We start from the raw sequence: 14,747 nt of genomic DNA, 5'->3' as shown, positions 1-14,747 counted from the left end.
AAATATACTTGGGAGGAGGGCTCTTTATTCAGTAAGGGCCACACATGTTGATGTACATGTGTAAATACTTCAATATGGTGAGGGGAGGGGAAGTTGTGGGCAAACAGAATGCTGCCTGTCATTACCACATTATAATGATTTACTTTATCGGACTTAGAATGGAGGAGACTGTGCAGAGGGTTGGTGTGTTCCAACTAATAAAGGGTGATTCAGGGCATGGTCCTGGGGCTCTGAATTGCTCCCTTGATGGTTTTGCAATTATCAGCTACCCATGTTTCTATAACCTAACTCCACTGGTGGGTACCCCTTAATGGTTAGATGGAGTGGATGTTGGATTTTCAGGGTGTGATCAAGATCTCTCAAGGAGGGGTGATAACAGGACTCACTTTTTTGTGGAAAGAACACTATTCAATGGTTTGTATTGTGGGTTTGTTGCGGTTATGTTGATAGAGCATGTTAAAAGCCAATGCACATATTGTTTAAGGTAAACTAAAGTGGAACACCCCGGGTATATTAGATCGCTACGCAGAAGGATGGAGCTGAATATCTATTTTCCACTTCAATTTTTGGATTTTCAATTCTCCCCCTTTAATAGGACCCCATTAATGAGAGCGTTCCAAAAGCAAACAATAGCCCCTTGGTGCATCCCCATCGCCCGTCACTATATTTATTCACAGCTAGGTTTGAGCTTTAACAATACTACAGGTACATACATGTATACATTTGGTAATGTTTCTGTTTTTCAAGGAGAAAGCCTTTAAGAGATAGGAGAAATGCCTCTGACAGGTCTGGTCTTTAGAGCATCAGGGACAATGAAAAACATGAGTTGCATTTTGTTTTAGAGGAGTTTGAAGTTGGGGATGCAGAAGATCTGTGCAGTCAAGGAAAGAAGATCCTTCTTTGTTAAGAAGAACTTAGAGGCCCATGGGTATTCTGGGCTCAGGTTAATCAAAAAAAGCAGTAAGGACATCCTCTACAGCACTTACTCAAGTGCAGACAGGTTTTCTTGTTGCATAGCTGGAGGGTCTGGTGAATCTTGGCCCTTTAATTGTGCATTGATTAAATAGCAACATCACCCAACTTTGATATAAGTCAATGCAGCGAACCCTTACAACAGGTGGCAGGATCCATATAACTGCCCCCTTATAGGCCATTTTCACTCGGAAACATTTAGGCAACATTTCTGGGCAAGCCCTTCAGATGTAGAATGGGCAATACTATCTCGTTGTCTTGGGCACTCTGCTCATGCCAGATGGGGTCATTGTTGGTCAGGGCCATTCAACTCATGCAAGACCTTGAATGTAATCCACCATGCCCAGAAGAGAGAAGAACACCCACACTTACTATTTGTTGGTGCAGAAAATATGTTTGAACAATTGGCTAAGGGATTCAGTGTTGTAGTCATGAAAGCCTTTGGTAGTGGAGCCAACTTTTGTGTATGAATCATGCTGTTGTATGCAAGGCCAGTGGGGCAGTAAGGGGTCGTGTCCTGGAATGTTTTGGGGCGAGTATAGGTACCAATTGGGGATGCCCCCCTGTCCTCCCTATCTGCCAGACCATGGAGCTCATTGTCATTTCCATGTGTGGTAATTTTGACACGCACCTCTTTGCCCTGGGCGGATTCAATGTAATATTGATGGCCTTTCATAGTTTTATTTGTTAATACATTATTTTTGGTAGTTAAACAGCGTTAAATAAAATCCATTAAATGAAATCCATAAACACAGGTTTATGGTCATTTCATCTAAAACCATTGCCTCTAATGCCATTCCATCAAAATGTTTCTATCTAAAAAATGTCTATCTAATGCATTTTTCTTTTTTTTTTTTTTTTTTGGGGGAGCAGGGGGGGTCCTACCAAACCCCTGTTCTTTACCCTTTAAAATGCACCTGAATAAAAATTAACCCTTTACCCCTCAAAAATATGCATTAGATGGACATTTTTTTAGATGGAAAATAATTTGATGGAATGGTATTAGATGCAATGGTTTTAGAAGCAATGGCCGGATACCGTAAACATATATATATATATATATATATATATATATATATATATATATATATATATATATATATATATATATATATATATCATCATCGTAGTAATGTTCAACTAGTTTTGTACAGCACCCTGACTTTACAAAGCAAGCAAAACAAATGGTCATACATTTAAAACATAATAATAAAATGTATTATCACAATAAATGTCCATAAAAATAACGATTAATCATAAGCAGCCACAACAAAGATTAAACAAATCTGAAATCAATCCGAAATGAAAACCTGTAGTCCAGAGGAGGGGGTTTCAACTATAAAGGTGTCAGTGTATCCACTTAGTTTGTGTGCACTTACATCTGATCTTCCAAGCGAGCCAAATTAAATGTGCTACTGTGAAAGCCTTTTTCAGGTGATGCCACTGCTCCTGCTAATTTAAGAGCCACCTATTTTCTATGGTTACGAATGGAATCGAAGGCAGGTCAAGCCACATCCTGTTCATGTGCTTTTATCAAGAGGAAAAAAAAACTAAACTGGACTTGGGTGTCGACCACATTGTTACTATTACACCTGTTAACCCTTTATCATCAGACTCTGCTTAGGTTGACATTGCACATTTCAACTTTCAACCTTATTTACTGATTACCTATTGTGCCCAGATGTTCTTTTTTACCCTATTTAAATGTAACCTCCAGACATTATGCCTCCCTTGGGCTGGTCAGTCCTTGATACCTTTTGTTTCCAAATTAAAGAAGCCTAAAATGCAGACTGGCTTCCTTACAGATGTGCCTTATAAGCAGTTCTGAGCTCTCCCAATCACTCGTATTAATTCTACCAATGTGGGCTAGCCGGGGTAACTCTGAAGTGCCATCTCTGCTAGGTGCCACTGTAAACAGTCTGTAACAAAGTGGCCAAAATGGTAAGACTAGGAGTATAGGTCTTAGTATTGCTTCATTGTCATTAGAGCAAACCCCTAATTCAGCAAGGTTCATCACCTTTGAAGAACCTATAGCCAAATGGACCATTTTATTAAAACATATTTCTTCTGTAGACAGAATTAGAAAATGCAATTTACCCCACGACTGACCCCCATGCATAGACCTTGATATAGCATTGCAAGAAAGACCACTAAGAGTCCTACAACAATTTACCTCAAATTTCCTATTGAAACAGAGAAAACCTACTGCTGCCTGTAGACATCTGCACTTTTGGGCACCTCCTGCGCCCATGATCCAGAAAAAGCAAAACAAACCAGTGGACCGTCCAACGCTTAATACTATGGCTTACTTTCTTTTGAGACCCCATTATCACACATCTTGTTTTACAAGTCTTACTAGTAATACATGTATTTTTTCTCCCACAAAACATATCCCTCCCGGATCCTAATAAGCCTTATCATAACTGAACGTATGGATCGCGAGACAGCTAATGAGCTGGCAAATTTATTACACACAAGTGCATGCATTATGCGAGTTAAGGCTGATTTTTATCTTCAAATATCAAGATTTCTTCAGCGAAATGGAGCAAAGAGCCCAAACTGACTCAGAGGGCCTCTGTCACAAGTCTCTCCCTATCTGACCTGTTTTTGTTGAGTACTTGCGACCTTCTGGAATTTCTTCTTTTTTACGGTCTGGGATTTGTATAGACCCGAACGCTGATCTTTGGCATCCAGCGTGAGGATAGCGGTTCAGTTTCCAGGAGCATTCAGAAAGTCCAGGGTAACACCAGGAAGCAAACAAGTTACGGCCGGAGGCACGGAGGACCGTGACTTGAGCGCAGAAGGTTTTCCAGGAGTTTGGAGAGGGTAGGAATAGGACGGGGAATCAAAGAGCTTGGAACAAGGAATCAAGCGAGATCCCCGATCGAACTCCGGCAAAGCACGTCCGACTACAGGTAGCGGTAGCGTTGAGACGCGCAGAGCCGCGGGGGCGTGTCTCTCTTGTAAGATGAGCAGCGTGGAACGCATAGACTGATCTGGAGTGTTCCGTTACGAGTGGCCATGTTGGAAGAAATACTGCATGCAATCCTCTGCGAGTCAGGGACCAGGAGGACCAGAAAGGACATAGACGACGGTTCATGAGAGTATGCCTCCTCTGAAAACCAGCTCCTCCGGGTTTGCCCGGATGGATCAGATGAAATTGGTGAACCAATCTGGGAGCATTCATGTTTGACACTGATTCCCACGTACGCTCACTTGAAGGGTAACCTTTCCACTCAACCAGATATTGTAGTTGACCTCGTCGATATCTTGAGTCACAAATCCTGGAAACCTCGTATTCCAGTTGATCATTTACAATAACAGAGCTAGATCTAGGAACTGTTTGGGATGACTGAATGTATGGTTTTAGCAGAGAAGTGTGAAAGACTGGATGAATCCTTTTCCAAGATTCAGGTAACCAAAGTCGAAAGGCCACTGGGTTGATGATTTATTGTATGGAAAAGGGACCGTAGTATCTGGGAGCCAGTTTATTGGGGCACAGGTGTCTAGGAAGGAGCTTTGAGGATAACCAAACCTTATCTCCTACTGAATAGGGAGGTCCAGGTCTTCTCTTAGAGTCAGCATAAGGTTTGACATCTTTTCAGGCCCTTTCTAGGTTTTCTTTAACCTCCTTATGGACTGTGATGAGGTTTTCAATCCAGGAGTCTACTGCAGGTACTGGGGTAGGATGTGGGATTATAGAGGGTAGGACTGATGGATGGAATCCTTGACTACAGAAGAAGGGACTGGTCTTGATAGCTGAGTGATCTGAATTGTTATTAGCAAACTCAGCCATAGGTATTAGGAGTGAGCAATCATCCTGAACTTTGGTGGTGAAACAACGTAGGTATTGTTCGAGAGTCTGGTTGACACGCTCCGTGGCTCCAATGGTTTGTGGGTGGTAGCCAGAGGATAAGGCACGTTGGATTCCTAGAATACGACACACTTGCTTCCAAAACTGAGATATGTACTGGGGTCCTCGATCTGAAATGATTTTGGAAGGCAGCCCATGAAGTCGGAATATGTGTTCCAGGAAAATTCCAGCAAGATCTGATGCGGAAGGTAGTTTGGGTAAGGGTGTAAAATGAGCCATATGAGTAAACAAGTCAATAGTGACCATGATTGTTGTTTAGCCTCTAGAGGGTGGTAACTCCACAATAAAGTCAGTGGCGATGAATTCCCAGGGTCTTGTTGGTATTGCTGGTTGGAGTAGGAGTCCGGCCGGCTTCTTATTATCATGTTTGTTCAGATTGCAAACGGCGCATGTTTGGACATAGATCCTAATGTCATCCTTCATCTTTGGCCACCAAAACTGTCTTTGTACTAAATGGAGAGTGTTGGTAATTCCACAATGTCCCGAATGTAAGGTATCATGACAAAGCCTTCTGATTCTTTGTCTCAGTCCAGGCGTGGGAATGACTAGGCGATTGTCCTTGAATAAATATCTGTCCTTTGCTGTGAGATTCCATCTGTTATTTCTCTTGTGCTCCTTCCAGAGGTCCGAAAGTCGAGTTTGGCCTTGGATATTCTCCAGGAGGGTGAGTGCTTTGGCAACAACGTTTGTGTGGGGAAACATTTTTGGAAAGGTCCGATCCTCAGGGTTTTCACAGTCAGGATGTCTGGAAAGGGCATCAGCAATTATATTCTGTGATCCAGGGACATGATGGATGTAGAACTGATACTGGGCAAAGAAGAAGGCCCAAAGGGACTGACGAATGTTCCTACACTCCAAGGATTGTAGAACTTGAAGATTTCGATGGTCCGTACGGACCTGGACTGGATGCCTAGCTCCCAGAAGTAGATGTCGCCACTCTGTAAAGGATTGGCGGATGGCTAATAGCTCCTTTTCCAAGACGGAATAATGAGTCTCACTGGGAGTCAGAGTTCGTGAAAGGTAAGCAATGGGGTGCTCCAATTTGTCCTCAAATTCCTGTTTTAGGACTGCCCCTATGAGTCCCAGGAAGGATTGAATTTGTTTCACGGAAGTGGGAGCCGGCCAAGATAGTATGGACTTTACCTTTGAAGGATCCATTCCAATTCCTTCTGGACAAAGGACAAATCCTAGGTGATGAACAGAAGTGACGTGAAATAGGCATTTCTCGGGTTTAGCCAGGAGTTTGTTTTCACATAATCGTTGTAGGACTGCCTTAACATGCTCTTCATGCTTTAGAAGGTCCTTGGAGTAGATCAAGATATCATCCAGGTAGACGATGACGAAGAGGAATAGTATATCTGAGAACACCCTATCCATGAAACGTTGAAAAACTGCTGGGGCATTAGCAAGTCCGAAGGGCATGACTAGGTATTCAAAATGGCCAAAGGGGGTTCTAAAGGCTGTTTTCCATTCATCACCTTCTTTTATACGAATGAGATGGTAAGCACCCCTTAGGTCTAATTTAGTAAAGATTACTGCACCTCTGACTGCTTCTAGGATATCCGAGATGAGGGGTAAGGGATAACTGTCCTTGAGAGTACACTGATTTAGACCACGGTAGTCCAAACATGGTCTAAGTTCCTTAGTATCTTTCTTTGGAACGAAGAACAATGAAGCGCCCGCTGGAGATTTGGACGTGCGCATGGTACCACTTTCCAGGTTAGTATCAAGGTATTCTCGGAGAGCCCACTTTTCAGGTTTAGATAATATAAACATTCTGCCGAAAGGAATCACTGCAGAGGGCTCGGTATGAATGGCAAAATCCTCTGGTCTGTGAGGAGGTAGAGCTTGAACTATAGCCGTCGAAAAGACATCAGAAAAGGCTTGGTAGGCTCTGGGAATCTGGATGATGTTAGAAACGGTGACTGGACATTGTTGGTTCTCTTGAAAGTCTTTAGAAGGCTTCGGTACAGTATACAGGGATAGGCAGTGAGCCATACAATATTCAGATCCAAGAAACAGTGAGCCGGCTGCCCAATTGATGTAAGGATTGTGCCTTTGTAGCCAGGGCATTCTGAGAACCAACGGATAATGGGCTGATTTAATGAGATCAAATTTGATCCTCTCTTGATGGTGATTAATAGAAAGTAGAATCTCTTTAGTCTGAAGGGTAATGGGTCCAAAGGATAGAGGCCTTCCATCAATGGCATCTACTGGTTGCATTGTTACTCGGCTTTCATGTGGAATGTTGTGAGCAGTGACCCAATCTTGATCTAGAAATACGCCCATGGCTCCGCAGTCAACTAATGCCAGGATGGCGTAGGATTCTGTCTTGGAAGGCGATAGTAAGGCCTGAAGAACCACAAGGTTATTTTGTCCAGGAGAGTTCAAGGATGGAATTGATGTGGAGCAAACATCTCTCTCCAGACACTGTGCTCCATCTAGGATCGGGAGTTGGCATTTCCCGACCGCCGTGGAGGAGCAATAGGACATTCTCTCACCAGATGTTTATCGGAGGCGCAATACATGCACAGACCAGTATGGATCCGTCGCATCCTTTCTTGAGGGGTAATGGGTCCATGGAAGGCTCCTAGTTGCATGGGTTTGGGGTCCTGGGTAGAAGGAACAGTAGGCTCTGCACTAGGAGCATGTTCCGTGCTGGTCTTTTGGAAACTCGCCTTAGACTTCTTTTTCTCTGCTCTTCTTTCTTAGATTCGGAAATTTATCTGTGAGGATAGGTCCATAAGAGCCTGGAAGGAACTTAGGCGGGTGTTATGCTTGAACTAAAATGGCGCTGGGGCGCAGTGTATTCTGGGAGCGCTCGGAGCCATGATGGATATTTAGTCATGCCGCAGGGAAAAGCTGCACACATTTTGCTGAGTGTTAGATTCACGGTGCTGAGGAAAACATGCTTTCCAAACCTGGTATGCGGTCAAGGACATTTCTGCTGGGAAAGCTAACTTTGTTATGGTTTGTTATTGTTCTCCGTGGAGCGTGTTTTTAGACAAGGGAGGCACTCTGTTCCTTGAGGGTAGCTCTCGATTGACCCAGCTGGCAACCGACGGCTGCTCATCAACTGCGCAAGTGCCATTTCCAGAAGGTTCAAAAACTGAATATATGCGGAAACCCGGAGGTGGTCAGGTGAGACTTCAGCCGGAGAAGGACGCTTACGTCCGGCACTCCTGTGAGCTGTGGTGCTCTCGGCCTGGCTGTTCCCAGGGTCTTCGAGCCACTTCTGGGCGAGATGAGGAATTCTGTTACGCTCACGGTGATGTATTTCCTTTTGAATTCTTTGCTTCTTCTGTGATTTATGTCTATATTGCTTCTGTGAGTTATTCCTATGTTATTATTGGTTGCTTCTAAGCTTTGAATAAATAGGCGTATAAGAGCTGATTATCTTCTAAGAGTGTGTGGTTGTGAGTTATTGCATCTGTCTACGTTCAAAGTATTTGCTCTGTAATTGCATTGGTGATTTATGTTTTTCCGTGCACTTTGGGGAGAGCAATACAATTTTGGCGTCACAAACAGGATACTTGTGATGAGTGGTTCCGAGTATTCAAGAATCTGTTGAAATGTAGATAGGATTCAGTTGCCTTGCAAGTGAAGTTTTTGAGTAGTGACGTTTTTTTTCTCTTTGCCAGTGTGTGAGCGTTTGTGGGAGTGATTGTAGCGTGGAGAGAAAAAATATATAGATACAACAAGGTTTTGTTTTATTTGCGATAATGAATAGTTTATTCAGGAAGAAGAGCATTACCACTGCCGGTGAATGTTCTGATGTTGTTATTCCAGGCTGGACTAAGAGTCCATGTGATAAGTTGGCCCAGGCGTGGGCATGTGGTGCAGGCCTAAGTGAAACATGGGGTCAAGGATTGGGAGATGCCGATCCAGCTGATGTAATGCCATGCTTGCAACAAGTTCCGGTAGAATGTGGCAGAAATTGTGCGGCATTAGGTAGGCAAGGTTGGGTTCTTTTGCATGCTTATAGGAAAATACATCAAATGAAGGTGGAAATGAAAAATGAGGTTTTGTGATTAGAAAGAGAGCTAGCTGCAGAAAGGCAGACTGTGTTAATGCAGCAGATTCAAATGAAACTGTTTAAAGATAAGGCTGACACATATCAGGCGGTGGCCGAGAGGGCAGCAGTCAGAGTAGCCCGGTATAAATATAGGAAAAGACGGGGAGGGGTCAACAAAAGAAAGGTGGCAACTGTAATCGCTACCGCTGGTGTGGATTGGGATCCGGATAAGTGGGATTGTGATATTTTTGATTCAACCAGTCTAGTAAGTAGTTGAGTCTGACCCCAACATGGAAGTGAAACAGAAAACAGTGGCGGCTAAGCCCGTTAGAAGACGGCGAGCCGGACCCCACCCGCAGAATCCTGCTGGCGGAATGGTGGATTTAACCACACTGGAGGATTCCACACAACAGGAGGTTGGGGAAATGATTACCCGTTTGAGGCGAAAATCAGGGGAAGCTTTATTGACATGGATGGTGAGATTACTAGATGGGGCTGCTGCAGTGTTGTTGGTAGATTCTACGGATTCACCACATTTTTTACCCCTGTCAATTGACACCAATGTACAGGAGGTCTTAAGGGCAGGACCGCCCCCTGATGCAAATGGTCAAGATACTCAGGTGTCTTTGTTGCATCTGGTAGCCCAAGCATGTAACCGTAAATACCCCATTACCACAGATTGGCCTAGTGAAGAAACAAAGTGGTATACGTTGAGAGAAGCAATTCAAAAAGTCAGGGATCAAGCTATGAAAGAGGCCATTCACATAGATGCTCCTGATCACATCGGAGCCGTGCCGCTCTCAGTTTCAACTCGAAACATGGTGACAAGAACCGCTGATGAGGTAGCAGATGCCATTCGGCAACTTGCAGATTTAGGGGAGTGGGATAAGAGTGATAACAAGCCACGGGAGCGAGAGGGGTGTAGTGAGAGAAGAACCGAAGGCAGGCAGCAAGATAGCAGAGACTCCCGAGTGTCCCGAAAGGACATGTTTTTGGCTTTGTTAAAAGATGGTGTGCCACACGAAGAAATTGATTGCATTGAAACCAGAGTAATGTATGAATTATACAAAAAACAAGGACTTGCCGCCAAGGAGCGCTATAAACAGGTTAAGAAAAAGGTAGTCACCACGCCACAGGGGTACACCTCACCTTCTGCTCCCCCTGCGGAAGAACAAGACAAAGGGTCTATGGGGACACCTTCCCCGTACCAGCCAGCATATGCTGATTTGAGAAAGGTGGTGAGTGCGATGTTAGAGCCGGCGTCGAGTCGCACTCGTTCGAAGTTTGACTAGGGCTTCAGCCAAGCTCCGGCAGCGTCTGCCCGCATAAAAGTGGATAGGCGGTCTCATGTCGATGTTAAGATTTTTTGGGGGCCAGGAAATACACAAGAAGTGCGAGCATTGATAGACAGCGGGGCGGAGGCCTCTTTGATTCATGGCAATCCAACACGATTTAAAGGCAAACAGTTTACTATTACAGGTCTAGGGGGAACAGAGACCCCCGCACTACAAACGAAAGTGGAGATGAAAATAGGCAATTTGAATAGGCAGAAATACCAAGTGTTGATTTTCCCGATACCTGAATATATAATTGGCTTTGACATTTTGGAAGGGTTAACCTTGGGACTTGGCGGTAAAACGTACCAGTTTGGGGTGAGTGCATTGATCTGTACACCCATTTCTGTAGGCAAATTGAAGATGCCCCCAGTGCAAGTGCCAGTGGCAACCAAGCGGCTAGCAATGAAACAATACCGCATTCCTGGGGGGCACAAGGAAATTTCAGACACCATCAAAGAGTATGTGGAGGCGGGTGTATTACGCCCTATTATCACCGCATGGAACAATCCGCTATGGCCTATTAAAAAGGGAGATGGGTCGTGGAGGATGACGGAGGATTACAGGGAGTTGAATAAACACACTCCTCCCTTAGTGCCCGCAGTCCCAGATGCCATTACCTTGATTGAGAATGTCCAAATGTTTGAGGGGACTTGGTATGCAGTGATCGATTTAGCCAATGCATTTTTCTCTGTGCCAATTGATGAAGAGTGTCAAGAGCAGTTTGCATTTTCATGGAGTGGACGTCAGTACACTTTCACGAGGCTACCTATGGGGTACATACACAGCCCGACTATCTGTCACCGGCTGGTGGCGGAGCACTTAGACAAGATACCGTGTAAACCTGACATACAAATCTCTCATTACATTCATGATATTTTGATTCAAGGGCAAGGATGAGCACAGTGTGCAAAGCCAGTTAGATGTCATTGTGGAAGGATTGATGAAGGAAGGGTGGGCGATTAACCCGAGTAAAATTCAAGGTCCAACTGAAACAGTGATATTCCTAGGCATTCAGTGGCATCATGGGTATCGAGAAATGATGTCAAAAGCCTGACCGAAAATACTTGAATTCACCACTCCAATGAAATAAAAGCAAGCTCAGCAGTTTATAGGGCTGTTTGGGTTTTGGAGACAGCACATTCCCCATTTAGGGCAGATATTAGCCCCCCTCTACAAGGTGACATGAAAGAAATATGAGTTTCAGTGGGGGGAGATGCAGCAGAAAGCCTTTCAGATGGCGAAAGACACCGTGCAACAGGTGCTTGATTTATGGCCATGGAAGGAAGGCGAAGTGGAATTAAATGTGTCTGTACAAGACAATTATGCTAACTGGAGTGTGTGGCAGAAACAAGACAGGAAACGTGTGCCATTGGGATTTTGGAGTCGTAAGTTGCACGATGCTGGTAACTCATACACTCCGTTTGAGAAGCAATTGCTGGTGTGTTATTGGGCTCTTGTTGATACCGAGCAGATCATGGTGGGCCATGATGTATTCATGAGACCAGAAATACCAGTCATGCAATGGTACTGAGCTCTCCTAAAACTCATAGAATAGGACATGCTCAAGAAGCCAGCATAATTAAATGGAAATGGTATATTCAAGACAGAGCCAAATCAGGAAAGGGTGGAGTGGTAGAATTACATGAGGAAGTAGCCAACATACCGCCCTCAGATTACATACCACCGGAAGTGCCTGAAAAACGTGAGTCTCCTGTGAAATGGGGAGTACCTTACAGTGATTTGATCGTGGAGGAAAGAGAGCATGCTTGGTTCACGGATGGTTCAGCTCGATATGTGGGAACTGAGCGGTACTGGAAAGCAGTGTCGTACAATCCCAAAACAAAAAAGATGTTGACAACGACAGGGAAAGGGAAGAGCCGTCAGTTTGCAGAGCTTTACACAGTTTACCACGCATTGAAACAAGAGACCCCTGGTCAATGTGATGTGTACACAGACTCATGGTCAGTGGCGAATTGATTGGCAGTGTGGTTGCAAACTTAGCAAAACAATGGGTGGAAGATTCATTCAAAAGAGTTGTGGGGAAAAGAACTGTGGCAAGATATTGCAGAAATGTTATCACAAAGTGAAGTCACTGTATATCATGTGGATGCACATTGTGCCACAGACTCATTAGAACGTTGGTTTAATTCTGTTGCAGAAGAGCATACCAAGATTTCATCTGTGGACGCAGAGGCTCAGGAAGACAATTTGGAGGGTTTGGCCAAATGGGCCCATCAGAAATGTGGGCATATTGGAGAAAAGGCTACTACCAGGTGGGCACAAACTCGAGGAATCAGTCTTCCTTTGGAAGTAGTGAAAACAATCATTTTGCAATGTCCAGTGTGCCAACACCAATTGCATAGACCGATCCCTCAGATTGTTCGAGGTACATTGAGAAGAGGAAAATTACCAGGTCAAATTTGGCAGATTGATTATATCGGCCCCATGCCAATCAGAAGAGGTTGTCCGTATGCATGCACTATTGTGGATACATACTCAGGATATTTGATGGTTTTGCCGTGCAAACGTGCAACACAACTGAACATCATCAGGTTGTTAGACCAGATCATACTACATTATGGAGTGCCTTTGCAGATTCAAAGTGACAATGGGTCACATTTCAAAGGCAAATTAATCCAGGAGTTTTGTCAGGAAAAGAACATTGAGTGGCTGTACCACGTTCCTTACTACCCAGCTGCTTCAGGGTTAATTGAATGAATGAATGGGTTATTGAAAGAACAGTTGCGCAAATCTGGAGAAGGCAGTTTGGCAGGCTGGAGTGATCGTGTGTTTGATGTGGTGCAAGTATTAAACAATAGGCCTGTGTATGAACATGAAACTCCTTTGATGCGATTAATGACTCCTACTTTACAGGTTCAACCCAATTCAGTCAGAGAAACACTATTGTACTGGGAAATTACTCCAGGTTCTTTAGCTCCCTATCGAGCAACTCCAGAGTCAGCAGGGGTAGACTTGCATTCCCATGAAGAAATCAGATTAGAGCCGAGAGGGATAGTTGTAATTGAAACAGGGATTGGAGTAAAATTCCCCCAGAGCATATGGGATGGATTGCCCCTAGATCTGGCCTAGCATTGAAGGGAGTTAAAGTGTTGGGAGGGGTAATTGATGCTGATTACCAAGGCGAGATTAAAGTTATCCTAATGAATAGTGGGGACCAATTGTTATCAATCCACAAGGGTGATCGAGTGGCCCAATTGATCATTATTCCCGTTTGGTTGTCCATAATTAAGAAGGGGGAGCCTCCTACAGTGTTAACTTCCTGTAGGGACCGCGGTTTTGGCTCTTCAGACAGTATGGTACCGGGTGCAAAGGTGTGGGTGGAAAAGCCAAGTGGCCCACCAGTGCCCGCAGATGTCATTGCATCAGGCAAAGATCAAGTAGTTTTAGTTATGGAGCCTGGTAGAAAGAAATGGCAATATGTGCCCGCAGACAAAGGTTACCTGAGAGAGTGATGTGCAACACTGATATCTCTTTTCTGGGTTTGCCTTGTAGATCCTTTGTCTGGCTGGTGTAATTGTGGTACTAAATGGACTCCATTTGAGAGAGTTAAACAGCCTGCTGCTACCAACGAAAAATGTCCCATCTGTGCCAGTGATCAAGGGGATACTGATAGTGATAAATAATGTTGTCCCAAAGCAGCCTTATGCCGATGCCGAAAAGCCAACCAGACCGAAGACATGGATTCGTGAAATGCGGCAAACACATCAGGAGCAAGTGAAAACAACCTTGATGCAAGTCATGCGAGACATATTTTCAGGAAGGCGAAAACATTCTCCTATGATCACCTAGACAGAGAATATGTGGATATATCTGGCACAGCAAGTACTCAACATATCACACTTTTGTCTTACTGATGTGCCCAATGCTGAAGCTTTATTGACTATGTGTTTAGTAGCAGTGCCAACACCTGTTCCGGTTTTAAAGCATATCTTTGGCATCACACACAATGATTCTTTGGTTCAAGACTCGGATATTAGGCAATCTTTTTCCGTTTATGAATATTGTAGGTTCTGCCAAGAGACTGATCGTAAATGGAGAAATTTGACACGTGTTACTAGTTATAATATAACCCAAGGTGACGTATGTTATTTTATGACCTGCAATGCACAAGACATTGGCAAATGCCGACAGATCGAGTTAACCAACCAGCACAATCATACAATGGGCCTCATTACGACCCAGGCGGTAAGTTACCGCCTGGGCCGTGACTTTACCACCATGGCGTAAACTATGTTTACGCCATGGTGGTTGGCGGACTTACCGCCCCATTCCGACCTTGGCGGGGCGGTAAGTCCCCAATCCCCATTTACCCTTCCCCATTCCCATTTTTGCCCCATAGGGCATAATGGGAGTGGGGAAGGCGTTAATTACGCCACCGTAAATTACGGTGGCGTAATTAACAACATGGTCCCTTAGCGCCATGGATTTTAACACCTGCTAAAAACAGGTGTTAAAAGCGCCATGGCGCTAAGGGACCTCGTACTCAGGCGGTAAGGGTCGGCTCTGTTAACGCTGCCGTAAACCCCTT

The sequence above is a fragment of the Ambystoma mexicanum genome, chromosome 14, assembly GCF_040938575.1.
Source record: "Ambystoma mexicanum isolate Mex_15411 chromosome 14, UKY_AmexF1_1, whole genome shotgun sequence".
Classification (NCBI taxonomy): Eukaryota; Metazoa; Chordata; class Amphibia; order Caudata; family Ambystomatidae; genus Ambystoma; species Ambystoma mexicanum.
This window is presented reverse-complemented; position numbering follows the sequence as displayed.